The sequence below is a fragment of the Alligator mississippiensis genome, chromosome 4 (assembly GCF_030867095.1).
Source record: "Alligator mississippiensis isolate rAllMis1 chromosome 4, rAllMis1, whole genome shotgun sequence".
Lineage (NCBI taxonomy): Eukaryota > Metazoa > Chordata > Crocodylia > Alligatoridae > Alligator > Alligator mississippiensis.
In genome coordinates, this window is record NC_081827.1 from 51,052 (window position 1) to 63,157 (window position 12,106).

Consider the following 12,106-nt stretch of genomic DNA (forward strand, 5'->3'; position numbering starts at 1 on the left):
AACTCTGCTCACAAAGGCATGCCTGTGGCCAGCCTGAGGTGCATATTTACAAGCAATCAAGGGACTCAGCTAACCTACACAGGGGACAGCCACCGCAGGAGAGCCCTCACCTCCAACAGGCACTACTCACCCCAGCCACAATCATGCTGCTGCTTATCCAGGCATCCTCACAGCAAGAAGTGGGAGCGGAGACGCACCGCCTGCAAAGCTACACACAAAACCTCCTAGAAACATGAAAGAACAAGTGTGGAAGAAGTGGTCAGGCAGGAAGACAAACGCATCACACTGTTGCAAGACAGCTCAGACCCACCCCAGACTCCAGCCAGGTGATGCCACAGGGGAAGAGGCCTCACACCACGCAAATCAGGAAGTCACAACAGGGCTGCCCGTTTCCTCCTGCACCATCTCTGGGACTCTTCACTTCATCTTCACAGAGTCTGCTCCACAGCCCTCAAGCCTTCAGAAGATGGCTCCTCCACACACATACAGAGACAAAGAAAAGGAAATTGCCACTATCAGCAACTCAGAGGCCTCACCGGGCTGGGGACAGTGGCCCCACCCTGCCAAGACCCCGCGGGCACCCTTTCTTTTCCTTTTTTTTTTTTTAACCCCCCCCCCCCCCCCCATAGCTGCAAGGGTGCAGGCAGAGTCCTCCTAGGGCTTTCCCACAGCAAGCACAGCAAGCACAGGTATTCACCCCAAGTGGAAGAACAAAACACAGTCAAAGGGAACCACCGGGAGAATTGCCACCCCACACATCCAGCCAAGGGAGCACCTCAACACACTGCTATGGGCACGCACAGGGTAGGCAGACAGCAGGGGAAAGCCTCAGCCCCGAGAGCCAGCACTCACCACACCTGGCATCACGCTGCGCCTTCAGTCCTTGTGCGCCATCAGTCCTCATGCTTGCTATCCCTTTCCCAGATACGATGCAGGCACCTGCTGAGGACGCAAAAGAAAAGCCTCAGCATGAAAAACATCAAAGGGCAAAGCACGAATGTCTGAGTCTAGCAGTTAGCCCCACACTGCTCCAAGCAACCCCTTACCAACTGCAGGATCTCTCCATCCAGAGCTGCAACCCACAAGAAGCAAATACCTCGCTCCAGGTGATCACGTGAGCATGGCTTCGGGCCGTCTCCAACTCCTTCCACGCCATACCAGCTCCAGGGCTCTTCACCTCTTCCTCAGCTCTTCTCCACTCAGGACCAGACTTTGGTCATCTTGCCAAACATGTCCACACCGCCAAAAATGAACAACAGAAATTAACACTTGCAGCGCTATGCGCAGGTCTCACACCACCAACGGGACAGCATCCCCTCCCTCCCAACCAGGGGTACAACAGCAGCTTGGACTGGCCCCACTAACAAACCGCAGGGGGCTGCAGCTACACCCCTCCCAAGTGAGGGGATCAATTTACATGCAAACACAACCCTCCTTTCAGTCCTGGGAAGAACAAAGTAACAAGTGCTGCAGTGATTTTTAAGAACAGAAGTACAAAGACAGACACCAGTGACACACCCAGAGAGATGAGACATAAATGCAATTCCCAGCACTGAAAGGAGGCATGTGGCAACAGGTACAGCCAGGCAGAGACCCAATCCTCTGTCCCACCGCAACCTGGAGATCTTTGCACAGACTCAGAGCAACTCTGGGCCAAGCCAGCCCAGCCATACACCACTCATCTCAGAGGCACTCCTGGGTGCCATGGCCCTCCGCTTGAGTAGCCCTGCCCTGGGAGCGTGCAGCTCAGGACACCAACCCAGAGCAGGGACTTCCCAACCCACCCAGACACCCCCACTCAAAACACCACCCCCGCTTGAGGTAAGTCCACCTTCCATCACACTACTCCTCCTGCTCTATCCTCCATCACCATGGCACGCCTCCACTTCTTTGCATCCATCTCCAACCCAAAGTCTCTCCACAACAGCCAGGATCCTGAAAGACAAAACAAGCCACGGAGCCCACAGGGTCAATCAAGAGCAGACTGAAAGGCAGGGGAAATCCCTCCCAAACAGCATACACACACATCCAGGCCCCACCACCCAGTGTCTCCAAGCTCCCAGAAGCCATCCCTGTGCCTTGCAACAAACTGACAAATCAAAGACAACCCCACACAGATCCAAGGAAGCTTGCACCTCCCCCGGGCTGTGACCATGTCCCGCTCCAAGGCAGCTAAGGGCACAGGGGCAGAGGCCTCACCACAGGGAATCCAGAAGCACACACCCAGCCTCTTGCTCCCTCCATGAGTCATCAGCTCTAGGTCTCTTCATTACACTTGCTTCTCAGACCCTAGAAACTTTGGCAGAAAGGCCAACCGACCCCACCACAACCAAAAAAACCTTACAAGCAACTCCACTTCCAGTCCTCACAGCACCGAGGGCAGAACAACTCCCACCCAAAGAGTTACAGAAGCAGCTCTATTCCACCCCTCACCCCCTCCATAGGAACCAGTCATCCGCTCTATAAGTTTTCCCCCTTCCAGAGGCTTATTCCGTCTCTCCAGAGCGCTCCGATGGTCTAATCTCAGCAGCTCGTCACCATGCTTAATGAAACAACCACAGTGCTCTGGAGCCTGCCCACAGATGCACGCAGGCTGGGGGAGGGGGAAGAAGAGAGATCAAGCCCCTCACTGCTTCCCCCCCCACAGCCCTCAGCAGAGCCTGCCAACACGAGCTGCTGGGCATTGCACAGCCCCCGAGTCGCAGGGGGCGGGTGCTTCCCTCAAGGCTGCCCAGGCAGGGTGCTAGCTGCACGGCTGCAGCCCCAGCTCACAGGCTGCACCTGCTGGATCCAATGGTGCACCGGTTTCTGGAAGCCTGGCTGTGCTCAGAGAAGCTCAGGGTGGATGGGTTTCCAGTGCCCGGGGAGCACAAGAGTGACTCTTGAAATCAAATTACCGCTTTTTTTTTTTTAATAAAATTAGTCATTGTTGTAGATGTTCTCTTTTTAGAACCTAACTTGGTATTTTTCTGCTTCTGAGATGACAAAACCCCTTCCTGAAAGGAGTGTTTCCAGGGGGAAAGGAGAGGGGCTTCTAGTGGCAAAGGCCAGGGTTACGGGATAGGACTTGCTGCCCAAGGGGCAGGGCACCGCGCCAGGGGCAGGGCTGCAACCCGTGCCACCACTTGGTGAGTGGCCCTGCACCGGAAATAATTGCTGACACTGTGTTAAAGTACGCACTCAAAGGGTACCTAAAAATCCTGGACTTCAATAAATACTTTTGGAATAAAAATGTAATTCCTAGCCTTTTGGGGGCTGCAGCTAGTAAACTAGCATTAAAAACAGCAGAGCTCAGGACCCCGCCCCACAACGGGACCGCTCACCCCCAGCCCCACGCGAGACGCATTTCTGCCGGGCCCCGAGACCAGCCGGCCGCAGCTGGCTCCCGGCACCCGCAGGGTCAAGCCTTCCGCCCCCGCCCCCCGGCAGGGCAGGGCAGGCCAGGTGCGGCTGGGGCACCTCGGGCCAAGGCCCAGGGCACGCAGGGGCCGGAGCCCACGGGAAGGCCCAGCCGGCACAGGGGACACTCCTCGCACCCAGGCCCCGCGGCCCCCTTCTCCTCGGAGACCAGGCACCGCGGCGGAAAGACCCGCCCCGACTCGAGGCAATTAACGCGGGCAATTAACAGCACTCCCAGGCCAGGACTCGGACCGAGGGCAGGTCTCAGCCAACGGCTCCCAAAACACCCCCGGCCCCAGCAAAGCAGGGCCCCAGGCGCCCGAGGGACAGCACCCCGTGGAGCAGCGCGCCCGCCGGCTGGGAGCAGCGCAGAGAAAGCGGCGGGTTAACAACACGAAAACGAGGACGGACAAAACGCAGGAGCGCGGGGACACGGGGCAGCGCCGCCCCGGCACGGGGGACCGGGCACGCCCAGCCCGCACAGAGGGCGCGGCGCCTTCCCCGGCCCCGGTGCAGCGCAGCCCACAGCTCCCGCCTGCAGCGCCCCGAGGCCGGCCCGCCGAGCCCCGCCCCTTCCGGTCACGTGCCGCGCCCGCCAGCGCTCGGCTTTTCACGGGATGAGCGCCCCGGGCGCGCAAGGAGGCAGCTCCGCACGGGCCGCCGGGCCCCGCCGCACGAACCTGGGCCCGTGGCCGCCACCGCCCCGGCGGCACCAGCCGCACCTCGGCTTCCCGCTGCCGCGCCGGGACCCGAGGGCGGCCCGGCGGATCCCGCCCAGGCCCCCAGGAAGAGCGCTCGGGCCCCAACCTCCCCCCGCTCCTGCCGCCCGCCTTGCGCACTCCGGCCCGGCCGCAGGGCAGTGCGCGCTGGGTCTGGCTCTGCCCCTGGGACGGGAGGAGGGACCGGGACTGCAAACTCTGCCCTCCCCGTCCGCCAGCGCCGTCCTCACCGCCAGGCAGGGGCCGCTGCCACTCTGGGCGCACCCCAGCCTCGGGCAGGTACGCGGTCCCGCGGCTGCCGGACTGCGCCGGCCCGAGGCAGGTCCTACCTGTGAGGAAGCGCTAGCGCGCATCAGGCATCACCGCCGCAGGTGCCGCCTTGTCATGCGGAGCTGCGCATCTTGTTCCGTGGCCGTGTGCGACAAGCACTTGTTTCCAGCACCCGTCCTGACCCCGGCTTGGCGCTAATGCCATAGCCCCCAAAACCTCTGCGGGTGAGGCACCTGACCCACTCAGACAAGAAAGAGCACCTGGCCCACGCCACACTACCCGGCACACGGCGTTAAACCCAACCCCCAGGTGTTGGCACCTGGCTCCCACCCCAGACCTTTGCTTCGGGTGTCTGCAGGACGGGGCGAGCTGGAAGGCAAAGGCGAGGGAATCTGCACCAGCGAGGGACCTGCTGCCAGTCAGACCCACCACCTCCCACCCCGCGGGGGAGAACGTGCGTGGTGCTGCACTACTGCGTGGGGGACCTTTGGGGTATGACAGGCAAGCTCAGGCTGCAGTTTGGTCTCCTGCCTCTTAGCTGCCTGGGTGGCCACTGTAGTGGGACCCGCCTTTTGCATTTCAAGGGTAACCATCGAGGGAGCCGTAGCTGCGTCATTTCTGTGCCCGCGTCGGCCTGCGAGGTTCTGAGCGCAGACTGGCCACAGCCTCCTCGGCCGAGGCCCGGCGGTAACGAGCTGTTAGTAAGAACACGAAATGGGGGAACTCAGAAACCAAAACAGGATTGCGATACTAAGGAACCAAGCAGCAGTATGGGGAGCCCTTGCTGAGCCTCGACTTTGCCAAAATGCTTTCGGCAGTGCCATGCCAGAGCCTGTCCTCGACCCGACTGCCGGCAGGACGACCCACCCGCTCCGCCCACAGAAAAAGCGTGGAGAACAGGCCGAGGTGTCCACCGGACCCTTCCCAGCCGGCACGACCTTCCCCATTTGCCCGGGCAACAAGAACGCAACCGTGCTCAGCTGGGTCCTCGTCCTCAGGTCCAGTGCTGAAGCAGCCTCCGCTCGCTGCACGGGGCCCACGTCCATCTTTATACCCTAGCTCTGCTCACTGTGCCCTCCAGGACAGGAAGAGGCTCCCTACCTTCCTCCCTGTTATCTACACCACCAGCCAAAGGGAGCAGAGAGGTTCCTCTGCAAGATTTGAAAGGGTCACAGCAAGGTAGAGAGAAATGCTGCAAGGCTGCCTGGGGGCAGGGTCAAGGAACGGGAGGGAGGGAGGGAGGGAGAGACTCTCTGAATCACGGACCAGGATGGTGGGGGGTCCTACAGTGAAAAAGGGCAAGAACCACTGCTTTAAAAGTTGGCCAGGTAGCAGTGAGAGGGGCTTAAGAAAGGCTGTACCTGTGCTCGTGGAGGCAGGGAGGGAGAGGGCAGCAAGAGCCAAGGTAAGCAATATATAGGACTCAGGCACAGCATTCACCTGGCAAAGCTGTGCAAGTCCTGCCACTCCTGGTTTAGGAAAGAGCCCCACGTTCCCCAGCCTGGTTGCGCGGCCTTGTGCTGCTATCGCTGACCGCAAACTTTCTCCTGCCGTCCGCTTCTGAAAACGATGGGGAGCGTGCACGAACCCAAGTGTGCTTAGCGCTCCCCTCTCCTCTTAGAGCGATCTAGGGAAAAAGCTGAGAAATTATTCCAACACCTCCCTACTTGGGCACTCCTAGCAACGGCAAGGCCAGACTACCCTACTGATGAGCATCTCGCTCTGTGTCCATGCTCTGCTCTGCTCGCTCGGAGTTAGGTGCAATCTTTCCTTGCAGGGAAGGGCCGTTCTTTTGCCGTTGTGCACCATTGCCAACGTGACAGCTTGGTCCCCGGCAATCTCCACAGGCTGTGAAGGGACTCAAAAGAAAGAGGCAGGGGCCGGGACCCTGGGGAGGCTGCTTCTGCTGCAGCACAAAGAACAAACTGAACGCAGTGGCAACAGGCCGCTGGGGATGTCCCTGCTGCTGTCACCATGGGAGTGTGCTGCTCCTTGGTTGAACTGCTACAGGCTAGAACCAGTTTCTTCACAGGCTGGATCCAAACCACAGGCCATAGGTTTTTTGACCCCTGTTTTACCAGACCAACTGTAAGATACAGGCAACCTTTGGGGTATGACAGTACCTTTCCTCAGGATGCTGGGAAGGAACCAGGACTGAAAAAGGGGACTGGGATGCCTAAAACCTTGCTTCTGTCCGTCCAAACCGTGCTGTTGTTGCCACAAAAGACATAACAAAAAATCTTGCCTCCCCCATGGTTCCTGAACCTTCCCAACACCACCACCACCACTTGCATACTTAAATCATTTGGTTTCCTTCTGTCACCTGTTTGGAAACTTCCTTTTCTTACTGGACCTGCCAGGTGCTTTGTTGGCAAAGTATATGGGAAAACAAATAATAGTAATAGTAAGAATCAGAACAGGGATAATATTAGTAGTACTAACATTACTTACAGAAATTTGCTGAACAGAAGATGCAGGTCTCATCCATGCCTCTTCCTTCCATTCCCCACCCCTCCAACTATCCTGCATGGACATACAAGAAATAAGCCCCTGGGGGGGGTCTCAACAACAGGGTGCAGTCCCACAACTGAAGCCTGTACTACAAGGCTGTTTGCTTTCTTACCACAGTCCAGAAAACCAAGGTGTCACAGCCCACATCTCCCAAGCAGTGCAGGCTGCTTACAAGGGCCTGCCAACTGCTCCAGGCAGAGTCACTGCCAGTAGCAGGTAGCGCAGCCCTGTGGGAGGCAGGGGGAGACCTGGCCAGTCCGGGGTTGCTGAACCTCCCCCTCCCTCCTAGCTCTTCCCCCAGGCACTTGGCCAAGCAGCCAAGAATGCCCCCGCCCCCAACCCTGGTCCTTTAACAATGACAGTCAACACACAAGCAGTGAAGGAGGGACATGCACCCCCTCACCCCCAATCGCTGACCAATGCACTAAGACTCTAACATGGGCCCCTGCTCATGTCCTTTTCTTTTTCGTTTCCTTGTGATAAGCTACATGTAAGACTTGACAGATTTTGTTGGAATCTGACAGGCCACACTCTGAGCGCTTCCATTGCAGCCTTCAACTTGCAGTCTGGGCTGTCAACCAGGTATCTTGGCCCCCGCTCCCATGCCACTTCCCCTGCTCAGATGGCTCAGGTTTGGACAGGGGATGTGATGTCTCACAGGTATCACCCTTTAAAGCTCAGTAGTGGGGAGCAGAACAATTTTGCTTCCCTGCGTGAGCGACATCTCCAAAGCGTTCCTCTGACAGCTGCACCTCACACACGGCACACCCCAGAAATAGTAACACACAGCTGCAAGTCTTCATTGTAAACCCGTGACCACACAGGACTTCTGTGAGGCCCTCCGTGCAACTCCTTAAACCGGTCCTCCACCACGTACAGGAGACAGGGTGGGTACCCGGGGAAAGCACCAGGGAACAGAAGCACTGGCACACAACAGCTCCTGAAATGAGCGACAAGTAAAGAGGCAGGGATGTTACGAAGATGGTGATGAGAAAGGGGAAGGAAGGCTGTGGGCAGATTCCCCTCGGTGTAAACTGAAAATATGGTCAGGGCCTGACAGACCACGCTCAGTATTGCAGACTACACACCTACCAGAAGCCTAACTTAAGAACGACACGTGCTTAAGCTGGCATACAAGGAATAGGCTGTGAGCCTACACTTACATCCCAAGGAACGGCCAAAAAAAGTGGAATAAAATTCTGTTTCTCAAGACTTTAATACCAGACAAGACCAAGAGCGAGTAGCTGCTTTCTGGAACGATGGGAAACGGCAGCTACGAGCAGCAACTGGCATTTGGTTTTGTGACCCTGTTACAAGTTAAAATAGGTCTAAATGGCAGAGTCTAACAAACACAAGGCAAGGAGCGTTCCCAGGCAGGCAGGGAGAGAGATGAGCAGTGTTCCTCCCTTCCAGACTCAGAGTTTCCCCAGGGACACGGGCCCCAGCCATCTGCAGGTCCAAGCGCACAGGAAAATGGGTTCGGTCCCGTTCCCAAAGTTTCAGCAAAACGAGTCTACGTGACGCCCGTCAAACTATCGATTTAAAAAGCCCACGTAAAAATTAGGTTTTTACAAAAGGGAAACTACAAAGACCTTTGCAAAGTGGAGACAACCTCCTGTTAGCCTCCTCCTCCCTCCTGCATCTCCCCCAGCCGGTAGACTGGACAATCTGTATTGTGGTGTGACAAGTCACTAGGTAGGCATAGCACAAAGGGTTTATTCTTATGCCTCGAGGTGTGATCAATAAAAGTGCATATTCTAGCCCTGTCTCTAGCTGCTTTATCCAATTTGGAGGGTTGTAATCCTTTATACGCTAAGAGCATCACCGGCAAATGTCATAGCGTCTTCACTTCACGTACAAAAAGGGTAATTGGCAGGGACCCGGGTTTTGCATTCACCAGGGAAAAATGCAGTAAAACCCAGTATGTCACCTTAAGAACCCCGACCCAGTAACGACTCTGAAAATCATGTAAAGCTTGGCCCTACTCACAAAAGTTAAAATACTGAATAATAACGCTAACTGCATAATGCAAGACAATGCAATTTCATGGCCAGGCCACCTAAGAAAGAATTATGAAGTCTCTTCCATCTTATCGGGCTATATTCAGGATGATTTCACACAGACTCTTAGTTGTCTGGTGTGTAACGGTATGAAGCGTCTATCCTCAATTAATTAGCACGATAAATATCTCTTTTCCGACTAAGTCGCGTTTATATGCTGAAACACATTCTCCGTATGTAATAGATGTCTCCTCCTGATTTAGTATGTTTTTCCTAGCAGTTAATCGGTTTCTCGATACGTTCCAAACTGAATAACCTCTCGTTACCGAAGAAGCTAACTCGTTCGCATTAGAAATTTCTGATAACCGGTACTTGGCAGGTTTTTCCTGTCGGTTACTGTTTGGGACTCCATCTTAATTTACACAACTAAAAGAATGCTTTGAAGATGCTAAAGTAAGGGGATAAAAAGTAAAACAGCACACAGCACACGCACGCTTCAGGAGTGAAAAATCTCTCTGACACGGCTTGCCGACGCACCCAACTTACTCTACAAGGTGAAGGGAAACAGACCGCCTCTTTGTCGCCTGTTTGGCGAGAAATCATCACCTTACAGCTAATTACTGGACTTTGATTTGGTTTGGATTTGCCTGACTTGATCTTAAATACTTGTAGTAAATAAAGCCTTTCCGTCACTCCTCGAACCGAGTGTCGTGTCAATCCCTGGGCTAGTCCGGAAACCTAGGTTTTTATTTGCTGACACCCAGCGCCCCAGATTTTCTCCTTTAAATGAGAAAAATCCAGATTTTCACCTCTAAAGGGGAACAGCATGACCAATGGTGGGTTTCTCCTTGCAGGCTGCCAGACTTCCATCCTGCAAGGTGCTCAGGGAAACAGGAGGAGGGGTCACAAAGGGGTGCTATGTGCATGTGACCATGTACACAGGTACATGCCTGCCCACAGGCTGGAGAGTGGGTCCCCACATGTAAATCAGGTGCGGCGGAAGGAGGTGAATTGAGGCCCCCATAAATGGGGAGTGACACGCAGATGATGCACCTCCAGGCAGAAGCGTAAGCAGCTGCGGGTGCATTTTACCCCATCAGAGTGTATAAGGCAGAAACTCACACTCACCTGTTACCCGTGGTCCCTTGGATATTTCCAAGTCCCACTTCTTTCACGCTGCAGCTCCTCGCTGACACTGCTCCCATGAACAGGTGCACAAGGAGCAGTTGGAAAGAAAGGGAAGACCCACGTTAGACCATTTCATTGGAGTGAGAAGACACGCACTGTTAACCGCACCGCAGCAGATGAAATGACCCCCGTGGGCCAGCCCAGCACATTCCCGTTCAGACTTATCAAATGACCACACACACACACAAAATCACACTTTTCTACACGCACTACTACAAAAAAGGTTTCCAAATCACCATGCATTTTCCCTCATACAACATACCCATATTTCCATATGCTTACCCCATCGCCACACGATTTTCCACAGGTCGCACAAAACAGTTCCCAAATCACCCTAAAGTTACCACACCATTTTCTAAAAATTAAATCATCATATTTCCACGCAAAACCCCTATAGTCCCAAACAAATGTCCTGTATACCTCTAGGTCCTAAATTCCACAACAAAAATCACATTTCCAAACATTTCCAGGAAAAAGTTCCCAAAGCACCACAGAACTCTCCCAAAACCACCATAGTTCCCCAAACGTTTCTACAAAAAAACTTCCATATCGCCACACAAAATGACCAACCTCCCACTCAAAAAAACCCAACACCCTACCACACTGCCAGAAAAAGGGTTTTCAAATCAGGGCCAGTTTTCGACATGGAAACCACCACGTGTCCAAACACAGGTACACACATGCCCACAGAAATTTTTCCAACCCCTGCCCACCATTTCCCTCACACAACACAAGCATATTTCCACACTTACCCAGTCACCACAAACTATTCCACACGTCCCACAACACACAAGTTCCACAAAAACGGTTCCTAAATCACCCTAATATTACCAGACCATTTTCCACACACACAAAAAAATCACCAGATATTTCCACTCACATTTCCATGTACACCTGTGCCAGATCACCAGTTTTCCACGCAAAAAAAATCACATTTCCAAAACAGATCCTTTTTCACCACACACCATCACATCTTCCACAAAAAAGCACATTTCCACAGACACGCTCCCCAGTCCCCACAGAATTCTCCCAATACCACGTTTCCCCACACCTTTCCACCAACGCATCACCAAATTACCACAAAATGACTCGCCTGCCACCAAACAAATCAGCACTTCCAGATAAAAAGGGGGTTCTCAAATCACCACACAGAACAAACTGTTTTCCACACAAAAGTCGCCACATGCCCTTAAAAAAGGTTTCCAAATCCCCACGCCGTTTCCCCCACACAACATAACCATATTCCCATGCACGCACATTTCCACAGCTCCCACGAACATCAGTTACACAAACAGTTCCCAAATTACCCTAAAACTACCACACCACTTCTCACTGGCATAATCACCACATTTCCACAGACATCTCCACAGAGTTCATAAATCACTAGTTTTCCACACAAAAATCACATTTTCCAAGAAACAACATCCTTTAGTACCACACACCATCACCAGGTTTTCACAACATTTTAACATTTCCACACACTCCCCAAATAAACGTCCCAAATCCCCACAGACCTCTCCCAACGTCACAAAACATCTCCAAACATTGCCACAAAAACGCCCCCAAGTCATCACAAAGGATGTCTGGTTTTCCACACGCAAACCACCACAAGCCCACACACGAGCCCACAAAAAGGGTTTCCAAATCCCCAGACCATTTTCCCCCCACAACACAGCCGTATTTCCATACAGCGAACCAATCCCCATACAATTGTCCACAGGTCCCACAACACGCCAGTCGCACAAACAGTTCCCAAATCACCCTAAAATTACCACACCACTTCCACACAAAATCACCAGATTTCCACACACATTTCCACAAGGTTCCCAAACCATCACGTTTCCACACAAAATAGCAGTATTTCCAAACAAGGCACTATATCACCACACACAATGACCAAATTCCCCCCAAACAATCACATTTCCACAATTTCCAAATACAGGTCCCAGCTCCTCACACAATTCTCCCAATACCACCATATTTCACACATTTCCACAAAACACCTCCAAATCGCCACAC

The 12,106-nt window shown here is 53.9% G+C and overlaps 1 long non-coding RNA gene across 37 annotated transcripts in view; it reads right to left on the reverse strand.

Moving 5' to 3' along the window:
* LOC132249912 (uncharacterized) overlaps positions 1-12,106 on the reverse strand; it is a 47,677-nt gene that overhangs the window by 26,351 nt on the left and 9,220 nt on the right. For 21 of the 37 annotated variants that reach the window (XR_009461401.1, XR_009461399.1, XR_009461398.1 and 18 more), the window contains 6 exons: positions 10,028-10,094; positions 5,829-8,431; positions 1,097-1,935; positions 853-942; positions 311-473; positions 131-224 (listed from right to left, as the gene is read on the reverse strand). This is a non-coding gene — a long non-coding RNA (uncharacterized LOC132249912). The other 16 variants (XR_009461404.1, XR_009461416.1, XR_009461422.1 and 13 more) reach the window with 14 other exon arrangements.